General features: G+C 37.4%; 1 protein-coding gene across 1 annotated transcript in view; it reads left to right on the top strand.

Moving 5' to 3' along the window:
* casz1 (castor zinc finger 1) overlaps window positions 1-18,450 on the top strand; it is a 170,108-nt gene that overhangs the window by 24,318 nt on the left and 127,340 nt on the right. The window contains exon 2 of the mRNA XM_086141194.1: window positions 15,582-15,628. The gene's annotated coding sequence lies outside the window, so the exon portion shown is untranslated. The remainder of the gene's footprint in view (window positions 1-15,581; window positions 15,629-18,450) is intronic.

Below are 18,450 nucleotides of genomic sequence, written 5' to 3'. Positions count from 1 at the left end.
CCAGTAAAACACACCCAGTGTCTGTCAACATATTTGTGGAGGATGTGGATTGATTTAAATTTAAGACTTGAAACAAATACATACAGTCTTTCTTTTTTTCCTCAGATTTCTTAAAATATTTTGAGGTAGGTGATCATTGAAGAATTATTAATAAAACCTGTGGTGTTCTTCTGTGTCCCATGCAATGAGATATAGCTTGCGGTTGCGGTATGCTTTAGTTCTTGGTGGCCACAGTAGAACAGAGATGAGCAATTCTTTCTTGTTACATGGAATTTCCTCCCAGCTGAGCGTATTGCTGCCATATTCCCTCCCACAAGAGCTTAGAGTTTTAATAATTTGCAGAATGAAGGAGGCAGATGAGAGGCTATCAAAGTCACTTACATTTATTTAATCTGTGAAGCTCTGTATGCTAACTTTATATCACAGGTGCAGTTTTCACTGAAAAACTGAAAAGCCGCATCTAAATGCGCATAGGACACTTTGCATTAATTTACGCTGTTTACCCATCATGCTTAAATGCACTGTAATTAATAAGTGTCAAGAAATACTATATGAATTGTGCGAACATGATGATCGTGTAGAAGAAAAATAACAATAAGTAATCTGGTGCCATTTAGCTGTTCTATGCAAAGTTAATGTAATCCTCTAATGTTTAGTGTAATGCATCAATCATGCAAAAATCTATTGTTGCATTAGCCTTGGAAGAACAATAATAATAAAAATGCTATAATGGTTTTGGCTTCCTTTCCATAAATCATACTTTGAGGCTTGGGAGGGGGAATCTTAACTTGCCATTTCAGCGCATCTGAGCAGTTCATGGGATGCTGAATACTGATATGATATTGAACAATAACTGGAGATGCAGTTGGTCATTTTCAGCCTCGAGTGCTTTGAAATACTGCATGACACAGTCAGTGGCTGCTTCCAACAGAAGTTGACCCAACACCTTCCCCAATGACATAAAGCAGTTTTCTGTTCGATAGCCACTCAACACTAGACTGTAAATCAACAACAAATGCATAAAAACAGTAGGGAGGGGAAGATTTATAGCAAACCAGCAAATCATTTTAAATAAATATTAAAATAAGGCCCAAATCAACCAGAACGACACTTAACACTCCATCTTCTCCTCAGTTTTGAGATCAGTCAGACAACTGACAGGTTGTCTTAATTTAAATCAGTATCAGCATCTGATAAATGTGGTAGTACATATGTGGCATATATATATATACATATATATATATATATATACATATATATCTATGGACAAAACTTAAACAGAAAAAAATATAATGGCAGCAGCATGTTCTCTCCTTGGTTTAAATACCACATTGGGAAACCAAATATGGATGTAAAAATACAAAACTTATGCAAACCTGGTCCATAATTTATACTATACAAACACATTTGTAACAAAGGCATACTTATCTATGTTGCAGAGAATTGCTGAAGAGGGCAGCGTTTTGATTTGATGTGGAGAAGTGTATTTCTCCAACCTGGGACCTTTACAAGTGCTTGCCAGAGTAGCACTGAGTACAGCCTGAAGAGGCTTTTCGATTTCACAGAGAATACACTCACCCACTCCCTAGGAAGTGGGTGGAGAAGATAATATTTTAAAAGAGAAAAAAATAGATAATTAATAAACCTTTTTAGTTGGCATAATCATTCATTTTGAACTTAAACTGAACAGAGCTACAAAACAAATCAGTTTTGGGGAAAAAATACATGTATTTTAATGCCCTCAAGCAAAACTAATTAAAGACGACACCTCATTTACATAAATAAGCATTATAATTTGCATGCATGCACAAGGGAATAGAGTCAGAAAAGAAAGCAATATTTTGCAGTCTGCTAATTTCATTTTATTCAGGATTTAGGCTTAATAAAGATTCATTTTGGAGAGGAAAGGAAAATAATCAAAGGGGGAAATTTGAACTATCTCCAAAGATGCAGCAGCCTCCTATTCAAAGGGCTCTTTTCGAGTCACCAGATGACTCCTAATCTGGAGTGGCACTTCCTGGCCCAGCTCCAACACCAACTCCTTGAAAGGTAAAAAAAAAAATTTTAGAGCCCAATTTATTAGTATGCAGTTCTGGCATCGGGTAGAGAATTAATGGCGGTGACTGATAATGACTGTAATCGTGGCACAAATGGGGTGTTGAAATAGCAAACAACGGGCACAAGGCATGTAATGGGGATTTTATTAATTACCCAAGCTCCCTAGCATGAGCAGACTTCAGGATTTACTGTGGCCATGCCAGCCGGTCGAGGAGGGGTCGGCCGGTCTAATCTGACAATGAAAGGGTCACTACTGAGACTTCAATGTGGGTAAGAGGGAGTAACATGGAAGAATACTGCCTTTATTATATTGTGAGAGTTCATTTCATTCATTTGACTTTCTAAGCGAGATCTCCATCATACGGGACAAATAGACTTTTCATATATTCTCCGTAAATGGGCTGATTGAGATGGGCTTTGACCTAAAGAAAAGTTTTCATTCATGTGGGGACCAGTCACAAACCAAAAACTGTTTGGACGAATTCTCAAGAGTGTAAGTTGCACAGTATGTTGTCAGCTATACTGAAATAAGCTCATTTTATCTCTGTTAGCTAATAGGAAAAAGAAATCAACATATGGTAGCACTGTCAGGTAGGATAGCCCATTCACACATCAACTCATCAACAAGAGAGGATTGATTAAAAGTCCTTTTTATTACTCACTGCATCCTTAATGGACGCGAGACTTTCAAAATGGAAGAAACAATTAGAGTTTTACTGCTTTGTGGGCACTACTGATTTATATAAATCACTGCACGGGTGTAAATTTTCCAATAAAAGACTGAACCACTCCTAGAATACATAATTAACATGTCCACATTTGGTACACACTCTATACTCACACATCTCTTTAAATTGGAAGGACTCAAAAGCCACACCAATTCCCCCTTACTCAATCAACAGATTAGGTGTGCTTGATGGAATTTCTAAACTGTTTCTATAGGCTTTAGCACTAATAATCATACTCATGCTTCAGGCCTTAAATATACTGTATATGCCTAAGGCAAATAAACATTCAGATGACTACTTGTATGTTAGTGTTTTATGGAAATGAAATTGCACTTTGCTCCAGTTCATTTGGAGCAGTTTATATAAATCCTGGTGCGATCTTGACACTCTGACACCAAATTGGATGACTGGTTACATGCAATTGTTGTATTAAACTTGCTTGAAAGTTTGCCTTTTAATGGAAACACTTTGCCCAGGGAGATTTGGTCGCTGTGATAGAATCAGCTGAAGTAGCATATAACGCGGAGTGTCACAAAAAGTAAGCCAGTACCTCGATGCAGCTACTACAACCACATTTTGCTATTAAACATTTACCCTTAATAGCCTGAAAAATTCCCTTCAAACTAGAAAACATTTTGTTTGTGGAGAAAACAGTGTATTGGATCAAAGTGTGAAATGAACACATCTTTGTTGACAGGAGGAATAGACTGTTCAAGTGAAACAAGAAACTCTTAAATGTTGATAATTGTAGTCATCTTATTAGAATTACGTGGTGCCCTTTGAGTCTTGCAAAGGAAACCAGGCGAATTGTAATGACATGTTAAAAAAATGTTAAAAACAATGTAGATCACGTTGAAATCCAGAGTAATATATAGAGGATCTTACTCTCCATGTCTTTCGAAACAACTACTTAAACTAAGACATCTTTACAACCTTAACTCTATGACATAGACAGCCAAAGAAAATGGAGGACTCAATAGTTTGTGCAATCTGAGGGAAATATAACCAAATCCATATGTAAATTTAGCAGAATAACAATTTGCCCTGATTTGTACTTGATGCCTTGAGAATATGAAAGACAGCCTTTGAAAAGGAAGTCTCTCTCTCTCTTTCCCTCTCACTTTCTGTCTTGCACACTCACACACACACACATGCACGCACATACACACATGCACACAGCAGCTGGATTTTATTTAAGAAAATAGAATTAACAATTGGAAGATTTTGAAACAATTTATACAAGCGTGAAAGAATCTTTGAGATCTTGAGGGCTTATGTGAGCACTGCGCTGCAAAATGACCCCTCCATCCCCACTCCCCAGCCACCAGATTCGTGAATTTTCCATTGTGTGAATGCATCTCAAAAGAATACGTGCTGCAATGGTTAGTAAATGATTGCACCTAATTACTCTGGCGATGAGACACATCCTGACGTTCTAGTCATCTGATCATAGCCCCAAATCCAATGTTTATTGTTTATTTTTAGTTTTCTCTTTTTGATAACTTTTTCTTGCACTGTCCACTTTCTGCTGTGGGTGGTTGAAATTTCCCCACTGTTGAACAATTAAAGGAATATTCTATTCTATTCTATTCTATTCTATTCTATTCTATTCTATCCCTCACAGGTCTGTTGCTTGCTTCTGTCAAAACCTCACTTGCGGTTTCCACTGTTTTAGTATGAACAACAACAACAATTAAATAAAAAGAAAAAGTTGAAAATTCTGTTGCTTTATTGGAATTTTAATGCAGCTTAATACTTTAAATACAGCTTAAATGTAGCTCTTTCAAAAGACACTGTTTTTTTTGAAGAATGCATGTGATTATTTTGCTAAATGACATAACATGTGCTTCATTTGAGCTTTAGCAGTGAATCTGGTTTGGACGCTAATACTATGTAAACATGTCAATATAGTCTCACTATATAATATAGAAAAACTGATTGAGAGAGCTTTGTCTTTGACTTTTGAAATTTGAATTAATATTAAATGTAATGTAATTCATTGAACCAAATCAAAATACTGAATAGCCAAATAATTTTCATCTTGCTTATATCACTTATAATTTGTTTTGTATTAAATATATTTCATACATATATAACACACACACACACACACACACACACACAAAATCACATTTTCGTATTTCTAATTTGACCATGTTTCAGAAATGGCAGATATCGCAGGCCAGTTAGATTTGATAGGAAGGATTGAGCTATATTTCCAAATGACACTTGTAAATTTTTGTAAACAAAAAAATGCTTGCCAAAATGAATTAAATGACCTTTGAAGATGGGGAAAAAACCTCTTTGTGCATGTAATGTGGAGACATAAGAGGTGTGTACTGCACCTCTGACAGGATTCAGTAAGCAGGATGTAGCCCGTTACATTTGTCTGACTCTCAGCGGTCCGTGACATTTTAACTTATTCTGATTAGTTAGTATGTCAAGCCAATTGCTTCCAGGGCTTGTTTGATCTGTGGTCATTTTAAACAACCCTGAAATGAGCTGATGGAGAATAGGTCAATTCACCTTGGTGATTTTTGCAGTGCCAGAAAAATATTACTCAAGTAATAATAAAACCAATTATTTCTGAAATAATTTTATGTTCAAGAGATGCATCATGATTGCAATTGTCTCAAATGATTCTTACCCTTCTTAATTTTAGACTGAACAAACAGTTCTCCTTTATTTCAAGACAGAGCATAATTGGCAGTTTGAAAAAATCATTTGTAAGTTTAATATTTCTGCATTAACACTTTGGACTTCAAATTTGAACTACAAAGTTTAGAGTGAAAATGTTTGTTGATGTATCCGGCTCTATTTAATTTGCTGGACAGACATTGGCTACGTGGCATTGCATTGCACTATGTTCCTTTTCAGTGTTGCAGCAAATTGTATTGAGGTGAAATTATTGTTCCTTTGTGCATATAAGACAATTCAGGAGTATAAACTGCTCATACTATTTGATAATGGAAAAATATAATTAAAAAAAACAGTAAAACCAGTTTAATAAAAATCACAACTGAGCAATACATCAAATCAAATATGAAGGGTTGAATGTGAATAAATGGCATGTTTTTGATATTCATAGTATAATATCACTGACATTACCTGTACTTAAACTCAGTAATACTCTCAATTTTAGAAAGATCAATTTAACAAATTTACTGTCATGTTAGAAGTGATGTCTATCATTTTACTGTCAGCATAAACTGTAAACAACTGCATAAAAAAGAGAGTTGGCCCAGCTGTGGATTTCATTAATATACAGTGTAATCATGAAACCAACTCCCTTTTTGCTTAAGTCACATTGCGTGACAAAGGTGTGTGTATATTGTACTTTATATTTATGCCTTTAGTTTTCCCCAGAGGCATCTGTTGGTAACATAACCTCAAAAATCCTACCATTCAGGTTCCTATATTCTCTTCCTGTCCTGTCCTCATTAAATTGGGTGAACAGTTTTGCATTGAAATTCAAACCTCATGTGTCCTTTTTCTATGTAGACTAAACTGTCAAAGATATATATATATAGTGTTTTAGGGCAAGGTGTGTACCTTTTGTATATGTCTTTATATCTTTAAAATGACACATTCCAATCTGCAGGCAAACAGTTCCAAAAACGTCGATCAGTTTTGAAATGTTAAACTTTATGGCCTTCGCTGAAGTTACATTTCCTGTAAGAGGAGCCGATTTGCAACAGAGTTTATCTCTAAGGAAATGTTAATGAATAATCTCGTGATTAAAACGGGAACACAATATATAGTCACTGAACAGTTAACACATTCCAGCTCCTGTGATTGCTGCTTTATCATCAGAATCAAAATATGCACTTTTTCAGAACCTTCCAACATTTACATGTTCTGACAAGGCTTTCTCCAGACACTCGGCTCAGGGATGTGTTTATATTAAGTGTACCTTGAGGAAATATTCACATGTTATAAAACCAAGTGCTAAACTATGAGGGAAACTATGAAAATGTGTTTTATTGTCATACTCCTTTCACTTTGTGTCTGCTTGTCTTTCATGTGGTTTGAATATCTGAAAATAAAATGTAAGAATGTTATCCTCTTGGATAGAGAGGAAAACATCTTGATTGATCTGAATTAGTCCAGTTGCAACAATGACAATTTACCAGGACCATGACTTGAACGATTGAGAATATTCACAGACAAACTACACATGTGTTTTGCTTGGAGGTTTTCAAAAACTTCAATGTACAGAGTCATAACAATTACTTTTTCTTTTCTTATTTGTGTATAAAGAGTCCACATTGTTACAGAATGCCACTTTCGGGCCAACTCTTGAAAAATAACACTCCCTTTACCTGTGAAATACTCTTCTTCCTGGGGATTTTTTTTGCCAGTTTTACTTCACGTACCTGTTCCCTGGGTGTGTACGTTTTTTTTTTAAGCTGTGAGGCTATGTGTGAAAAATGTATTGAAAAACATTCATGTTGTAACGTATCAAAACCTGTTTTTATGTAATGATGTACATTTTTTTTCAAATCTGCCCTATCTGAAAACGTCCAATGAATGTTCCTTTGTGGGTTTTGTTTTGCTTGTCTTTTTTTTTCTTCTTGTCTCTGAGGTGTGTAGAGAGACTTGCAACCAAACTTTGCAACATTCTTTGGCAGTGACATGTACTGAAGTATCACCTCATTGCTCACTTTGAACACATAAAAACAAAGAGTCGAACCAGATGTTCTACAGTTTGTGAATACAGTAAAAAACTGTAAGCGTAAATTGCTTACAAATTTGGAACAACCTGGGTGTCAAACTATTGCTGGTGGCGTTTCCTGGACTCTGGTGTCCAGGGATGTTTTCCATAAGCAATAGAGACCGGACACACTTTTCAAACTTTGTGGATCTATTTTGCAATGTGACCTTTCTCCCATTTTCCCAACACGAGGTATATATATGACAGTCAAAAGTAAAAGGATTCATAGTAATGGACGAGAGGCCGTACTAAGTCATATGAATCAATAAGAGGAAGGAGAAAATGCTCTTATTGTCTCAACGAGAAGTCAACGTGAGAATTTCCGATGCTGTTTGGAGGTATATGGGTGTCGGGGAGGAGATCCCCCTGCTTTACGTGGGTGTCTCAGACAGACGCATCGCCTCACCTGGCCTTGTGTTTGCCTCAGATGGTGGGATTAGGATCCAGTCGTATGGGAGATATGACACTAATCTGTCGTGGCTTTTCTTGGCACATAGATAGTACTCGGGGAAAAACTTCCCATTCTCTCACAGGTAGGGCAACACCATTCGGGAATGGGAGAAATATCAGCGCTTTTTGTTTTTTTTTACTCTTAGTGCGATCTGGCATTATGATGATGGGTTTATGAGAAGAAGTTTGTCTAAAGAGATGGTGTGATTAGAGTTGTATTAAAGTGTCTGTGACAGTTGATAGACACAGATGGACACAATGGATTGGTCCATTATATTAAAAGCAGCTGACGTCCATTCTGTCTCGTAATCTCTTTCCCAAAGACAGTTGTGATGTGTGGTAAAGAACCTTTATTTTTCAAGCGAATGTTACGCAACCCATTGAGTGAAGACTCATTACTAAGAGGTGACTGATTTTTTTTTTTGTGGTTTTTCATTAAAAGGAGTCTCAAATTCAACAAAATTGAGCTTAGCTTTTTCATTTTGTCACTGTCTCTTAGTTTTTAAGATTGCTACATTTTTACCATATTAGTTAATTAGATTACTTTTATTATGTGGTGAAGTCAGTTTTACACTGGACAAGGGTGATCTCAAGGCCTTAAGATGTAATTAGCTCTGTCATTAATTGATGACCATTTAAGAGAAAATGCGCCTCTGCATGTTTACTGTATTTGCTCTATAACCCCATCAACACCTCCATCGCTACAATATAAAAGTCTAAAGTCTTATTTATCCAACTGGCTGATAATTAAGCCGTCCTAATTAGTGACATAATTGGAAATGTAATTAGCAATAGTAATAATTGTTACATTTATGTTTCTCTCATTCACTTATTCAAACTTGTAATTAGAAGTCTTGAGATGTTCATGTTTTTTTCCACATTCATTTTGATCAGCATTTTTTACGTATTTGACATAAAAACATTTCCGAAACCAATTTGCTTTGTTACAAATAAACACAGGCTTCCTCCGTTAATTCATAGTAGAACAGCGCGTCTTTCATTTTGCTTATATAAGCCGAACAGCTGTGCTATAGCTGCAACTGTTTCGTAACTCAAGTTCACAAGCAGACGTTTTTTTTTGTCTTCTTTTTCATTGCTTTTACAAGCAGTGTCAAGAATGTAAAATTACATTTCAGTTGCAATTCCGGAAATTACAATTTCAGGGGTAATATGTTCATTCTATACTTTTTAGATGTAAATTGTGTGTAAAAGATTTGTATCATTGGTACTTTGGTGTGCCTTGAGATTTACTCATATTATGAACTGTATATAAAAATTCCAAGGGTGTCGAGGCCTGTCATTACTTGGAGTGACTCATATTTTGACACGACCAATGCTATTGGACGAACTGACACTGGGGCAATTCAAATAATGTAATGAAAAGTATTGAATTTTCAAATCTTTAGCTACAAACATCCTGCGCTGATGATGAAGGCTTGTTTGCATGTTGGTCTCCAGCAACCAGACGTTGGTGTGAGGATGGTTCCAAGGTACTAACTGTTTTGTGGATTCAGCTTCTGATTGTTCAACATGAAGGTGAATCTTAATTCAGTATATTTTTCTTTGGGCATGTCTGATTAATACCTGTCAGCCATTTATGTTTCTTTTTTTTGGGGGGGCTTACCATCATATAGAAATCTATGTGATTTGTTGTTCAGCTTTTTGCATTCAATTGACAGGAAACACATTATTGGATCATTGACTTTCTCTTCACAAAACATAAAATGCAGTGTCTAATGTGAAGTATTGGTGTCTTCGCTTCATGTTGAACTTGCACCTCTGTTTTGTGGAACAACTTAATTGTCTAAAACATGCACGCAAGCAGCATGCACAAGTCATGATACCCCAAGGCCTAGATTAATTAAGCGATGAAAACCCATGAGCAGGGAGCATTCAGCAGGTGCCTGTTTGTCTTGGTATGGGACTTGTTTTTGGCAGTGGAGCCGAGGCTCATTATAAATCTGTAATTAAGTTACATTTTTATTTGCTTTTTTTAAGGTTCTGTCATTGGGGATACATGGCTTAAATTCTGATTTTGTTGACTGCTCTCTTGGCTCTATTGATATTGTATCTTCTAGGCATTCCCTGGAAATTGTAAATTAATCAATGACAGGCTAAAAATGATACTGTGTTCACTTTGCCAGCTGTCATACTGCAAGTATATACAGCTTAGCATTGTCATATTGTAACTATACAATTACGTTCTCCCCCAAAAATCCTGTATCAGTATTTCTGCCTTGTGGCACTTGCACAGCAGATAAATCAGACGTGAAGCAAACGTGGTAGGTATCATATGAACAGCAACCTCATATTACAGAGCTGGGAGTTGTATTTGATTTTTTTGAAAAATAGGTGGTAAAGCGGCACATTTAGAAAAGACATTCAACCACTTCAGAGAATTATCATCGATATAAGTGAATTGTATATAACTATTGAAATGTGTTGCAGTATATCGATTTACAATGTATTGTGCTAAAATCCCTTATTATTCATCATTAGCTGTTTTCTGATAAGACACTATTGTGTGCTCTGTTATGATTCCCAATCCTAGTAAAAAAATTGTCCGGTATTCCAATCTAAACAACTTAGCAGAAAAACAACAAAAAATGCCGTCCCGTTGGTGGAGGGATGATCTGTCTGAGAGTTGAGCAAGTCCTGTGTGTGAGCGAGTGTTTTTGCAATACTAACTAAATATACTATAAGAGCAATGTGTGTTAGTTTGAGTCACCTGCCAACAAAGAGGTGGGGGTAAGATTCACAGCAGGGGCTTGAGAGAGGGATAATCAGGACTCTGTGAGAGAATCCCCTCGCTTGCAGGGTGGTCAGGCGGAGTGAGAGTCACTACCATGATGGCTACGTCTGCCAAGAACTTGCTCAAGCTTACAGTTTTGGCCTGTGGTGGGGGCAGACTAAGCAGGAAATTGAGGTCAACAATATTGTTACATATTAAGGGGAAATGTGTGTGTGAAACTGGAGAAAATAATATTGACTATCCTGCATTGTATATGTGTGTGTGCCTGTAGGAAAAGGAATGGTAAACTGTCGAATTTGAATATTTGTCATCCATTTTTTATAATAAGATGTTTAAAAGGATAGATTTTATATCATCTGTGTCATCTTGAAAGTCAAAAAAGTAGATGGCAAACACAAAAGAAAGTGATGATACAAATACTTTGTACTTGTTGTGACCATCTTGAAATGTCATTGATTTAATTGCACATAGGATTTTAAATAACCATCTGCTCATATTAGTTTATGTACTTTATTTATTTTTAACTGCTATTGCAAGAAAAATTACCCCTCAGTCCTTTCGTTAAAACAGATCATAGTGTAATGAATGTGTTGTGAACATTTGTCAATATTAACAGTGATTTTCCATATTCTAATTGTACAGTTGGGGCACTTGTTTTCAAAGCTCAGCCCTTACTAGTGAATCTTACTGCTTTCTTTTACTCTTTCCCCCACTGTGCTTTACCCAAGGGAGAGACGCCTTCTACGTGTTGTAATAAGGGTAGCTGATATAATGAAGGTCATTGTAATCAGAGCTAATGTGCCAAGGAGTCAAGACACTGTAGCTTTATTTGCCAGCAAGGCCCGGCATTCGGTACCCAAGGGGATCAGGCTGATAGTGTTATCTTTGCTAACCTGACTCTAATACAGGCCTTGCTCTGCTGTTTGTGTCAGTGGTGGAGCTGAACTTTTCCCAGTGATCTCCTCCATTTGTGGATGGACATGGATTGGGCTCCACTCTGCTCTATCCTGGTTAAATCCCATCCCAAGGTGTCTGCCTTCTCTCAGTTCAATAGTATGTTTGAAGAGCTGTGCTCCCTCTCTCTAACGGTCTGACTTGGAAAACAGACTAGGCTTAAATTGAATGTACTTGACATAGAAACATTACATTGCTGTCTGCTGAGGACTGGCTCATAAGCGATGACCTCTAAATCTAATCCTGTCCCTCAGGATATGTAAATGTCCTCAGCTCAAATTTGATTTGTTTTTGTCAGTTCAGGACACGGGTGTTTGTTTGTAACTTTTATTCGCCATACTAGTTTAAAAACACGTGGGAGGTCATACACATTTTAAGGCCTTCTCAATGCAAAATTTGAATGCCTTATTCACGAGTTTTCATTCTAATCATTTAACGTTGGGAATGGCGTTCTTTAAAACCTTTGTAAAGGTTTTATCAAATCGAACTGATTGGTGGCATTACATAATGAAATGTACATGTATAGGAGTTCATCAAGTCTTAAGATTCTTTTTCAAATAATCATTTGCCATTATGTCTACATGCCTGTGATGAAATCTGACTTTTACCTCTGCTCCTGGTACACTCCGTTTTCTCCATTACGATGCCGCATCGGAGGTCGGATTATCAAAATATGGATGCATGGTCATGGCGTGTAGAATCATGAGCTAAGTGGTTATTCTGAGCGGACGTTTAATGCAGATAACCGTTTATAGATGTGCCACTTTCTCTAAGAATCACCAGACCTTTTTTCCTATTCAGCTGAGCACATCCAGGAAAAAAAGGCTACCCACACCTTACCCAATGCGAGTCCCCTGGTCCTGTCATTCAAACTTCCAAGCCTCTCTTTGTGGCTTCCTACAGGACCACGGTGAAATGATCTCTTTTGTTTCGCATCATTAGTTCCATCTGTTGTGCGAGCAGGCCTGTCTGTTCCGGAGCATGGATGTGTGATGGTCGCCAGGGGCGATTGGTGATGCTACAATTCCGTTCACTTGTGACTCGACCTCCGCCACTGCCATAGCCTTTTCTGTGAACCCACGGTATTCACGCCCTCTTGACTTATCAAGGATAAAATTGAGCTATATCTTATTTGAGAGTTGTTAAATTTGTGATTATTAATTGGCATAGAATGCTTGCTAAGACCTTTAAGACTATCTGAGATGATGTGGAGTGTGAACACAACATTTCAATTTCATATCCGTCCACTCTTTGGTAAGAGTGAGTATTTTCTAGGTCAGATTTTAATGCACATTTTCTTGCAGTTGGAAGTAAACGATGCACCAAACAGATGAAGCATTTTTTCTCAACAAGGAAATATTTTATTCATGATTTACATGAATGATAAATCTTCAGAAAGTCTTAGTGCTGATGGGCATACACAATTTAACATCTGTCTTCTTCAGAATAATTAATCGTGTACCCGAACACTTGGGACTCAGTGTTGGATTTTTCTTCTCACTTTACTTGATCTAATTACTTCTTTAAAAGCAAAGCGCTCTTGAAAGAAGACTTGAATGATAAACACACAACACAGATTAATTCAGGAAATATGTAGCTACATATTTGGTTCCCCATCTTGCAAAGACTGCTTTGTATCTCCCCAAGTGTAAAATTGGGAAAAAATCAGCCATTTTCAAGACAAAGAAAAATCTGGCCCTACCTTTTAATTATGATTTGTAATTCCCAAATGAATATTCTCATAATGTGTCCCAAGTGAATTGCTCCAGCCTAATCATCATAGTGTGAATGTACAGCACAAGGGCATCTGCGTGCATGTCAATGTAGAGATCACCAGATCATTTTCATTGAAGATGGAGCCATCAAAGGTCATAGCCATCCAAATGACCTAACCTTGCAATGTAACACCTGGGTGTAAAAGTGGACTCATCCTATCTACTGGGATGGGTGTAATGTACCTCTAATGTATAAAGTGTAGAAATAAAATAAGAGTTATAGGTTGGCGCAGGAGGATCAGTGTGGGCTACAGAATACTGTAACTCTATATGGTGAAATAGCTGTGTTGGTATCACCCAAGGTGACATACTATTGCCAAAGTGCTGTATTTGTTGGAACCATTATGAAATCGAGTCTGCAAAAAAGGGCAATATTCGGTTTGAATTGATTACCGGAAAACTGCAGAAGTGAATATGCTTTCATTTTGATAGTATTACGATGGACAAAATGTGTTGTGTCAGTTTCACCTCACCATTACTTTGCTCCATTAAGGTAAAACTGACTGATTTTATTTTTGCCCTGTCTATTTTCTGTGATAAAATGAAAATCTGAGAGCTTTATTAAGTCTGAGTGACACCTGAAGCTATGAGCCAACAGGAAAATAAGTCATGTGGGATCTAGTTTCAGTTCATTTCTGCTCAGTTCTCATCTCTTGATCAAATACTGCACTTTCCAGTAGCAACCTAATGGGAGTGTCAAGTTTACAAAGGCCCTCTCACTCTCTCTGACTCCATTACCTGATAGCAGAGCTAGTTTTGGCACTTATTTGCACAGTGCAATTAAGTGAGGCTTGTGCGCTGAAAATTTGTAGCGAGCTGCATTTGAAACTCTATTGAGGTCATTTCATTAATTTCTACAAATCTTCCCTGCATATTTTTCTAAGCTGCTTTGGGCACTAACCCATCTCATTTTCTTTGCTGTACTTTGACTATTTGAACTGATGGTTTTTGGAGGAGCTTTATAATGCTGCACTCTTCAAGACAAACAAACGTGAATACTGATGCCTTGGTTTCAGGGCCTTTCAAATAACCTTTCAATAAAACCAGCTCAGCTGTGAGACATACAGGATCTCTCATGCTGTGCATCCCTGCTGAAAATACCCTGCCCCCTGTTTCAAAGGTATCGGCTTTTGGTTCCCCCAGGAGAGACGGTCTTATCCTGCAGGGGTTTGTTTAAACTTGTTGGGAAGATCTTACCTTCTTTTCTCCTTTAGGTTATATTAAATTTAGAACAACTTCACCACAGATGAAACTGATTTTATTTGGATTTTCACTACAATTCTTAAGGTGCCCACTCTTTTATGGCACTGTATGGGGTGGCAGGCTTGGATCGCCCCCCCAGCTGCTCAGCACAGCAAATATGACGTTCGGGGCTTTCGCAGAAAAGCAGGGTAGCCGCCCTATAGTCTTGATCCTCAACAGATCCAAGACTGCAATATGTGGCTGAGCGAAAAAGTCATACCACTTTTGATTTTTGGCAGGTTGAAATGTGATCTACTATTTGAATCATTTGTCTTCACCTCTTAAAAAGTTGGTTAACTTCAGCCAAAATAAAGATACTTTGGAATTTTCAGTTTTTGTCATAATATTATTCTATAAGCAGTATAATACTGAACCCACACACAAGGTTTTTGAGCTATCTCCCAGTACTGGCATTAGATTTAAGATCCAGATTTAAGATCAGGGTCTGTTGCCTCCTGCTATGTATGATATTATACACAGCGAGAGTATTAAATGAAAACTGTATGACAAATGAACACCGGTTTGTGGGGTATGTGGGATTTGATGTCGGTTCAGAATGTGTGACAGACACTTGTGACAAAGACACACATGGGGTGAACAGCATGAAGCAGTGATGTTACAATTAAAGAATAACTTTTGAATGGTATTCAATGGAATCTGTCTTTCAATGAGTGTCACCTCACATTCAATTCCAGATTAACCATCATCCCTGTTTTCAGATTTTATTACTAAAAACAACAACAGAAACAAAATGTGATTTAGACTTTCTGACAAAGTTTTTAACCAACATCACCACTTCTTGCTGAATAAAGTGCTCAGAAAGCCATTTCTTTTGGGAAAAAGAGGAAGTCGGTGCTCTAAAGCAATTATGAAATCATTTTCTAACCAAACCAAACATTTCTTTCCAGGTTGTTTGAGGTCCGACGCTCCTTCGACAGCGACAGTTACCCCAAAGGTAAGACAGAAGAATCAAGGGATGAAAGACAAATGAGGAAGGATGTCAAAGGCATTCCTTGAAGCTTGACATTGAAGTCTCTGACTTGCTTTTATTGACCTTTTTATCTCTTTTTCAGTATCTTTCCACAGTAGAAGATAGGCCACTTAAATAAATGTCATTTGACTACCTCTGGTTTCATTGTCACACACTGACATGTGGTATTTTTATATAACCCATTTGTCCAGGTGGATAGTATATTCACTGTCTGACAGAATGAAGGAACTCGGCAGTGTTTTTATTATTTACTATATAAGTCTTAATCGCCTTTTTTTTTACAGCAAAGAGTCTGGGGGCTACCCTGTGTTTGGGAATGGGGGAGTCTATGTCACATGCAGCAACGGTCCTGGCCTAAATTGCCCCAGGTCTGCTACTGCTATGTGGCATTAGCTTCAACTGTTTGGCTATCAGGATTCCCAAGTGCATTCTTTATTCACTTCACCTCAATTACTGTTTAAATTGTCAAATTGGTCAGTCTCACTGTGTTACTTTTTGTACCATCTTGTTAGGACAAATGTGCTTTGCCGTTACATTATTGGACCATTAAATTGCAACCCCTCCCACTCTCAAGTACTTTCACTTCTGTTTAAATGCACCAGAATTACTTCTAAAGGGGGGTGGTGCAAAAAGACCGTTGGAAAGCCTACTTACTTTCTTAATGATGTCTTGTCCTTTTAAAAGTCGTCATCTTCTTTCACAAATGGATAAGTATGGCAGAGGAGCGCCTCGGGGACCGAGGTCATCACAACCTTCGTGTACCAGCGCAGGAAGCAAGTTTCTTTGAAAAAAGTCAGGGCAGTTTGTGCTAAAAGTTGAATTTGATGTCACAGGTTAACCAAAGTTTATTGACACACAGGGTTCACAGGGATTTTATTGTGGGGTTGGATTAAGTCAAGAACACAGTTTTATGTCTGCTGTACCAGGAGAACAGAAAAAAACATGCTCGCTTTCAGTGAATAAATGTGTTGCATGTGAAAGCTGAGTCCTCATGTGACAAAATTCAGAAATCTTTTTAATCAGTGGTTACGCTGATTTTTTGTTTTTTCATACCTAGAAGCCCATCACTGTTCAGAGTAACTTGCTGTAAACATTGGAATCTGTAAATCTAGAATGCATTGAGTAGAGAGTGAGGAGCTTTCGGCGCACACTGAGTGTATATTATGGTATGTTTCACAGTTTCATGACTGATGTGACGCAGAATGGAAATTTCAGACCAATTTCAGACAAATTAGATTAAAATTTCGAAATCAATATAGCGTTACACTCTACTGGAAACCCTTTGAAGTTTCCCGTAGATTTTAATGCATGAATACATATTTTCGTTATTTCAATTTACTAACAAAGAAATATATAGTCACACCAAATCACACTTACGAGTACAAGGTTTGTCCCCCCCCTTTTTTTTTCTATATTTGAAGGAGGGTGTAAAGTAGTTTGACTTTACTGGAATGCTGATGCAAAATACTGCTGTAGATTTATTGTATAATGCATTTTTCCCAATGCCAGCACCTTTGGGCTGCCTACAAGCACACATCAAGTGGATGAGGTGTAGTCAGTGATATACATGACATGTGTCTCTAAGGACCCTGTGATTTGTATAATAGCCTTCAGACAAGGTCATAGCAGTTACGGCGTCTTTGAAGATAGAGGAAAGAGAACATGTTCCCCCTTCATTGTGCCTGTGGAATAGAACAAACGTGAGATCATGGTGTCAAGGGGGCTTCCACTCTTCAAAGTTGATATGAATCAGACATGAAACGATTGAGATAAAGTGATAGTTGACTTGATTCCCGGTGCCGTCGATTGAATAGAATGAAGCATAGTGAAGCTCGGTGGCGGTGTTTTAGTGTGAAATCATGAGGAAACGTATCCATCTGGTGTATGAATAATTTAGATGGCTCAAGTTGGTTCCTGTTGCTGTTGTGTTTGCGCTCAGCTTTCTCTCCTAGCGCTCTACACCACCTCCCTCTCTCCCTCCTAGACATCACTCCTGAGGCTTGTTTGTGATACTTAAAGGGAAGTTGGGCCACATGAGGAATAAGGGGGAGGAGAGATTCTTTCTTGCTCCGCTGCATTTCACCCTCCAATCTTCTGTGTTTCATAAATCTACAAACCTCAGAAAACTGTCTAACATTAAAATATACAAATCTGCCTTTATGCTATGACTAAAATTACACAACCTGTCAGTAGATGTAGATCAAAATGGGGCTCTACAAGACCCTATACATGTTGTATGTGTTAGGTTGTTTGAAGTTTAAGAGCCATTTATTTCCATCATCAAAATTGTGTTTTTAATGTACTTAATATTGTTTGAATCAGCCTGAGAATGAATGTTTGTCAGTATGTTTTGTTGTAGCAATCATATATTTGTAATTTTAGAAGTCACATAGATGCATCAGACTTTCTGAAATGTTTATCTGCAACATGAGTGGATGGAATTTAAACTAGAAGCAAAGAGCCGAATTAACTAATACATGCACGCATGCACGCGCGCGCACTCACACACACATACAAAATGACAACGATCAACATTCATATATCTTTCCATTTGTATACATGTGTATGCATCAATATATTTAGACACCAAATGCATCGTCTGATATTACTCATGTTCTGACACAAGAATGTAAATGTGTATCTGGACACACATTATACTCATACTGGCACATCTAGTATATGTCAGGCCAGCTCTACTTGACCAGCATTGATTTATTTATAGCAAAGATAAAAACACACTTGGGCTGAGCTGTGTACTCTTGAGTAATTCAGTCCCTTTCTTTAAA

The sequence above is a fragment of the Fistularia commersonii genome, chromosome 34 (assembly GCF_037954325.1).
Source record: "Fistularia commersonii isolate RoL2024-O1a breed Wild chromosome 34, RoL_Fcom_v1.0, whole genome shotgun sequence".
In the NCBI taxonomy this organism is placed as follows: Eukaryota; Metazoa; Chordata; class Actinopteri; order Syngnathiformes; family Fistulariidae; genus Fistularia; species Fistularia commersonii.
Note: the sequence above shows the minus strand (reverse complement) of the source record. Positions and strands in the feature narration are given on the sequence as shown.